This window comes from Castor canadensis, chromosome 10 (assembly GCF_047511655.1).
Source record: "Castor canadensis chromosome 10, mCasCan1.hap1v2, whole genome shotgun sequence".
NCBI lineage: Eukaryota > Metazoa > Chordata > Mammalia > Rodentia > Castoridae > Castor > Castor canadensis.
Window position 1 is genome coordinate 38,132,457 of NC_133395.1, and position 7,771 is coordinate 38,140,227.

The window sequence follows — 7,771 nt, forward strand, 5'->3', positions numbered from 1 at the left end:
CTCTGGGCTGGTTTCCTTATCAATAACATGCAAGTTGGACTAATTACTCTTGGTCTAGTTTATTCCAAGCTCTGCAAACCATATACTTAACTAGGAAAAATAAATTCTTCTTTGGTCATATGCAACAGAATTTGGAATAAAGTTTGAATTTTAAAGAATATCTAGAAAATGTATGTTTAGATGATTAAGAAAAAGAAGACTGTAGCATGATTACTACACGGATTTTCCTTTCACCCAATAAAGTTCACTAGCAATTACTATTTCTATGTGGAGTCATATATACGTTTTTGTGTGGTCTCAAAATTCTCATTATTCTCAAATTTCTTTTCAAAATAGTACTTGGCAGTGCAGTAAATGTCATTGATATGTTTCTTTTCTTGCAAAAATATAATCACTGGGTCTCTGTTGCCCTATAGTAATAAAATATATGACAACATGAACCAGCAAAACAGTTAGGTGGAGTTGAATTCAGTAGTCTATGAAGCACAGACCTGAAGACATAAATACTGTGCTTTCAAATTTGATTCTGCTATATCACACTGGCCAAATATAAACATCTTTGACATGGGTTATTCACCTACAAAAGTGCAAATGGAAAAAATGAGGAGCAAATTAATTACATTGTGCTCAGCACAGTCTTTAGTAATTGCAAGTCTCAGTAATTGTTAACTATAAGAAGAAGAATATTAATTTTACTGGTGAGGAATTTCTACTACTTATTTATCCAATTTCTTTTTTGATTTCTGTTTTTTTGTCTTTATTTATTTATTTATTTTATTGTTTTATTATTCATATGTGCATACAAGGCTTGGGTCCTTTCTCCCCCATGCCCCCACCCCCTCCCTTACCACCCACTCCACCCCCTCGCTCTTCTCCCCACCCCCTCAATACCCAGCAGAAACTATTTTGCCCTTATCTCTAATTTTGTTGAAGAGAGAGTGTCAGCAATAATAGGAAGGAACAAGTGTTTTTGCTGGTTGAGATAAGTATAGCTATACATGGAGTTGACTCACATTAATTTCCTGTGCGTGTGTGTTACCTTCTAGTATCATTTTTGAGATAGCATCTCTGGGGCCCTTTTCTCAGGCTGGCCTAGAATGGAAATCCTCTTGATCCCTGCTTCTCCAGTAGCTAAGATTATAGGTTTGAGCCCCAGGCGCCTGGCTATCCATTAGTATTTCTATGCAAATGAAATGTGCACCTTCACATTTTAACTGACTGTGAAGGTCTTGCTTTTGGAAGCTGATCTTAGGAACTAGAAGTTAGATTACTGAAATGTAGAGAGAAACAAAATGTTCATATTATCTTAATAATAGTTTCAAGCTTTCTCAGGTGCTAGACTCCTCATAGTACAGTTATTTTTAAAAACTTAACTACTCATCTTTGTAAATCATGAGCAATAATGTAGAAAAATGAACTACATGTCATTGTACAGACTGTGTAGAAGTAGTTGAATTTTGAGAATAAAATATATTAATTTTATTAATATTAAATTTGAAAATAGAATATCCCCTTTGTGTTCTGATATAATGTACATTTGAATTTTAAAAAATAAGTTAGTATAGTGATAGTCAAGAAAAAAATGTGGCCATCTAGCTTCCCAACAGAGATTATGTCTGGAAAAGCATAAATCTTTTAATGTAGAAGGAGAAATACCCTAGGAATGTCCAATTTTCCTGTTGAATTTCCTAGATTATACAGCATATAAAAATAAGCATTAAAGTGTGAAGATGACTAATGAGATGCAGGATGCAGCAAAATGTGTTAGTACTAACATTTATACCCATATAAAGAGTAATGCAGTCCAGAGAAGAATTTTAATTAACACTTCATAAACCGAAAAGAGATTATAGTTTATGTTGGCATCAACACTCACTCAAAGAAATGTCATTAGCTTTGATTTGTTTCTTTCCACGCCTTCATCTATGAGCCCTGCTGTTATTTTGAATCATACTAATATTTTCTGTTTATTTTTATACACATTCAAGTTGACATCTTAAACTCTCTGGAATAGAGTTAGATATGTAGAGATAGGTACAGTTAATTAAGTCCAGTTAATATCCTTACAATTTTTCTTACAGATTTCTGTCACTTTTGGGCTGAATATTTAGATTTTTTGCCTAGCAGGAGAAATTTAATTTCTGCAAAGATATTAATATCTAGGAGATACTCTGATTTTCTGTTTCCACATTTTATAGATTTCAGATGTAATCAGAAATAAGTTTGAGCTTTTCTAAGACACTTACCTACCACCACTCAGGGTTCTCATGTATTACAGGCAGGTCCTGGAGACAATTTCTTATTCAGGTATGTGTGTTCTATGGGAGAAGGAGAAGGTTCTGACAAGCTTATGCTAACTACTGAGTAAACAGTGATGAAGGACAAAAATCACTGCCCATAGTAACTCACAGGCTATTGGGTAAAGAAAAATCAACATGCAGTAAAAATGAAGTGTGATCAATGCTCAGATGAAATTACAGTACAGTGGGTGTGAAGGAATAAGGCAATCCCCCAGACACAAATTTTGTTTTAAAATTTTGTTCTCAAGTTGCCTAAAAATTGTTTTCCAAATGAACAAAACAATTAAAAAGAGCTTTTTCCATCTCAAAGTTTCTGATAAAGATCAGTGATAGAAAATCACATAGAAATCATAGAAACATAGGTGCATGAAAACGAGGAGAATTTATGAGTTGAAGTAAAAGTAAATTGGAAACAGGTTAGACAGCTTCATTAGCAACTTTGAAATTAGGTTTTGGTGTATTCAGGACCATGATTTCCAGGAAATGTCTGAAGAACTGCAAAAGGTCAATTATCTTAGCACACGAAGCAGAAGATTCAAAACTCTTCGTAGTGAAATGTAAGTATGACAGGAGCAAAAAACCTAGCTTCCTATTTTTATCCAATGCACTTTGCTGAACATTCACTCTATATTCTACGCACGTGTTGTTAAATTAGGTCCTTGGGATAGAATGAGAGGAGTTACCAAAATAAATAATGAATAGTCCCTGATCTTTAATATGAATCACAGACAACTATATCAATACAGACCATACATATATAATGGCAAACACTGTGGAAATAGTTAATAGCAGCTATAGAAAATTCTGAATAGATACTTTACTTTTGTTTAGATAATCAGGGAAGGCATGGTTGATAGAGCAGGTTAGAGGTGCAACTTTAGAGGAAGGAAAATGTCCTGTAGCCTAGAATTGAGTGGATAACAAAATCATTCATGCATGTGTGATAAGAAATCACAACCTCAGGAGAATACAGGATTTTAGAACTTGGAGGTCTTTAGAGGACCACTGATCCAAGCTCCTTGATTGGCAGGTGAGAGAGGGAAGACCCAAAGTGTCTTACCTCAGGAAATCCAGTTAATAAACTGGAGTCAGAAGACTGTTACACACATTTTCCAATTGCCTATCTTGAGCTCTGTTCATTATTTCCTTCTAATTTTTCCTGTTGATGAATTTACAAATATGTGATTTTTCATGAAGAGCCATTCAATATTATGTACCTCTAAGGCCTTTTCATGGTTGTGAAAACTTACAACTTATAAAATAAAATAGTCATAAAATATTAAGATTGCAAACTCAATGTATAAAAATATATTGTACTCTAGAGTCATATAACACAGTTCTAATGATTTTAAACAATACTTCATGGTGACCACTATTAACTCCAATTTATAATAAGAATTTAATTCTTCCCAAGGCAATGAGAGTAAATCCCCACACAAATTCTTAGTCTAAGTTGTTCCAAGCACTTTAAAATTGCAGGTTAGTCAGTGAAATGTGGCATTCTCTTGTAGCACTGTGCAATGAGCACTGAAATGAATTTTAACAAGTAAGCTTAATTTACTATCATTGAATGTTTCTTGTCATTAAATGTCTGACATTGTGTTTTATCAGACAATAGTTAAGTAGAGAAAATAAGCACCTTGGACAAATAATTTAAACATCATGATGTATTTTTGCCTTTCTGAGCTCTCTTAGGTATAATAGCTTTTAACTAATTTACTCATGTTTCTAGAGGGACTCCCAATACCATAAAGGTATTGATCACAGGCAAGCATTATAAAGTAAGTGCTTAACTTTTAATGTATTGTTTTAAAGTATTAATGATTTTGGTTAGACTAACATATCTTAATCCTAAAATGCAAGTAATAGTTGTAGGGGATCCATGAATTTATTTAAATTACTTTTCAAAGCTGCATTCAAAGATAAAATATTGTTTTGGGGGATAAATTCAAATTTAAAAGATTGCTTTAAAATAATGTGTTTAGTCACTTAAATTATTTAGAACATTACATACATATTTGCCAACACATGAAAACAACTTTGTGTGACACAATAGTGTTCTATTTTATCAGAGAATAAAGAGAAAAGACCTAAGATAGATGTATTACATCAATGTTGGATTTTTTGGCCTAGAAACGACAGGTAGTCATTATTATTCAAATCATTATGACATGTGTTAGCATATACATGCTGAACTTTTAAGAATAATTGGCAATAATGACCACCAACACAGAATGTTGAAAGAAGGTATTTTGTTTAATTAAAACAAGATTGTTGGGCTGGGGAAGTGGTCAAGTAGTAGAGAGCTTACCTAGCAAGTGTGAATTGAAGCCTTGAATTCAAACCCCATTGTTGTCCTCTTCTCCCTCTTTCTTTCTTTTCTTTCTTTCTTTCTCTTTCTCTCCTTCTTTCTTTCTCTTTTTCTTTCATTCTTTCTCTCTCTCTTTCTTTCTCCCTTCCTTCCATCTTCCTTCCTTCCTTCTTTCTCTCTTCCTTTGTCATTCTCTTTTTCTTTCTTTCTCTTTCCTTCTTTCTCAAAAACAATATAGTTGGTGACAATGAGTAATACTGCATATTAACACTCATATGTGAAAGCTAAGTGAGTTGGTCTCGAGGCAGTAAAAGCTATAACAGTGGTTACAAGAGGCTGGGAAGGTTAAGGGGAATAAAGGGATAAAGTTTGGTTTATTGAATAGAAAACCAAACTTAGTAGAGTAATGAAGTCTACTATTCTATAGCAGAGTAGGATGAATATAGTTAATGATAATTTATCTTATATTTCAAAGTAGCTACAAGAAGGGATTTTGAATGTTTCCATCACAAAATTATGATAAGTATTTGAGGTGATGAATATGCTAATAACTCTGATTTGTCCATGACAATATTTTGCTTTTTGAGAAATTGCCAGGCACCAATAGCTCACACGTATAATCCTAACTTCTTGGGAGGCTGAGATCATGGGGGATTATGGTTTAAGGTCAGTCCAGGCAAACAGTTTAAGACACTCCATCTCCACACTAATCAGAGCAAAATGGACTGGAGGCATGGAACCATGGCAGGCCAGGTGCAGTGGCTGCAGTCTATAATTCTAGCTTTACTGGAGGCAGAGATCTGGAGAATCACAGTTTAAGGCCAATCTGGGTAAAAAGTTCATGATATATTTGAAACATTGTAAGAACATTTGTAAATGCCACAATGTACATCACCCAGCAAAACAATTTTTCAAAAGTGTCTAAAAAATAACTTTTTAGGTATGGCAAAAAAGAGGTTCATGAAACCCCCATCTCAATTAATGGCTGGGCTTGGTGGCATGGACTGTTATCTGCAGCTACAGAGGGAAGCACAGATAAGAGGATTGCAGTGCAATCCTGCTTGTGCTTAAAGCAAGACCCTACCTCAAAAATAACCAAGAGTGGCTCAAATGGCAGAGTGCCCACCTAGCAAGTTCTATGTACTGATTTCAAACCCAAGTACCATAAAACAAGAAAGAGAGACAGGAAAAGGAAAGAATATGTTTATTGTTAAGTATATTTAGAGAATGGCTAAGGGATAATGTTAAATAATAAAATTAAATAAAATTATTTAAAAATGTTAAATAATAAAATTTCAGATACTAACAGAAATACTTAATGTTAGACAATTAGCTACTATTCATCATAAGAAAAACAATTCTTATTTCATATTTATAAAATATTTCAGAGAAAATAAAAGCTATAGCTGACCAACTTATCTCCACTTTATCAAGATAAATTTTATTAATCATTATAAATGAATTACTGCTATAGTTGGTCATTGACTCTGTGTCCTACAATATGTCTTATCTGGCTATGGGAAAGTTTTCCTTTACTATATGCAGTACAGGTGACATTGTTAGTGTTTTTAGTGTATAATTTGCCTAAGTGTTCACATATGAAACTAATACATAATACTATTTTATATATTATAATACACACTCCTGACTTGGGGGATATATGATCATAAAAATATTTCATCTTTTCTTTATATAGACTATCTAGATTAGAGCCTTCAGAGTTTGTGTATGTAACATATTATTTCTTATGGGAAGCTAATACAAGAAAATCAAAGGTGGCCATCAGGTGCCAGTAGAGTCTTGTGGTCAAAAGTACTGCCTGATATTTACAAAACAAAGAACACACCAGTCGGCCATAGTCTGTACAATTAAAGAACTTGATTATCTAAGGAGTAGTCACAATCTATGCTTGCAAAAAATTTCCCCAGACTCTTCCTTCAGATAACATTGGTATGGAATTGTTCCAAATATTCTTTAGTCTTGATTTTTATTTCCCAGAAGGTAATAAAGGATTCTTGTCCAAAATAACATTGATGCAAGTGAGTGGACCACTCAGTCTTTGGAAAGATTCTTGGTGAATCATGCACAGTGGGATTACATTGGAACAAATAGTTCAGGTAGGTTAGCTGCTAACTGCACCATGAGTCAATGTGATGAGGAATTAGTGTTAGCTATAGGATTGAAGTTTCTTTTTTTTTTTTTTCTTGGTCTCTCAGTCACTGTCCTCTTCATCTCCCTGCTATTGAGTCCACAGTGGAGGGTCAGAAGGATCTATTGGAATCACATCACTGAGAAGGATTGAAGTTTCTATAGTGTTTTATTCTCTAAAGTTAGTTACTCCTAAAACTTTTATGTTACAGTGATTTTCAACTGCATACATTTCCTAAGATGTAGAAAGTTCCTTCTTAGTGATTTCCCGCTAAGTAACCTCATGTGTAGTTTTGCAGAAGGGAAGATTGCCAGATGCTGAGTAGAATTTACCAAGTCTTGTAAGAGTATATGGTGTTCAATGCCATCGATCTTAAAGTAGCCAATTGGGACAGATATTAGACAGGAGTTTTGCAATGCCCACAGCTGGAGCTGAAATCTGCAAGGAGATTTTTGTGTTTTACTGGGATAAGTTTTTATCCAACTTATAAAACTCTCAATTTGATTGTCTTTCAAATACTTAAAAAAATAAACTTCCCACTTTATTTCTATTGGAAGTCATAAAATTTTCTGTATAAGTCTGTTTGGATTCTACAAAGTTCATTGGAGTGTTTTTATGTAAGTTTTCTCTGTCTCCTAAATATTTATGATTCATAGATTCAATTGCTGAATGTTAGAAACCAAACTGAACCTTGCTATGATTGCTTTAATTATACTTTTATAATAATGCATAAACCATCCCAATATGATATGGGCATTGAATATTTTATATCTTCAAATTAGAATCTGACAGAAAAAGAGAAAAAAGCATTCACTTTTCCTTCTTGGAAAAAATAAGTAATTTAAATTAATACAGAAATTATAATTAAAGGCATAGCCAGTTCTGAGAGGGTAGTGAAAGAATGTATCAGAAACTTAAATAATTCTATTCCTCATTTTTTAGTATGGTACTATATTATTTGTATCATTTCAAATAGGACAGTATCTTTTCTTTCTCATCTACTATAAGCTT

The 7,771-nt window shown here is 33.3% G+C and overlaps 1 non-coding gene across 1 annotated transcript; it reads right to left on the reverse strand.

The window, feature by feature from the left end:
* Positions 1-6,819: 6,819 nt before the first annotated feature.
* LOC141413184 (small nucleolar RNA SNORD62) lies at positions 6,820-6,905 on the reverse strand. Its single transcript, XR_012437995.1, has one exon. It is a non-coding gene; the product is annotated as a small nucleolar RNA SNORD62 (small nucleolar RNA).
* Positions 6,906-7,771: the final 866 nt, after the last annotated feature.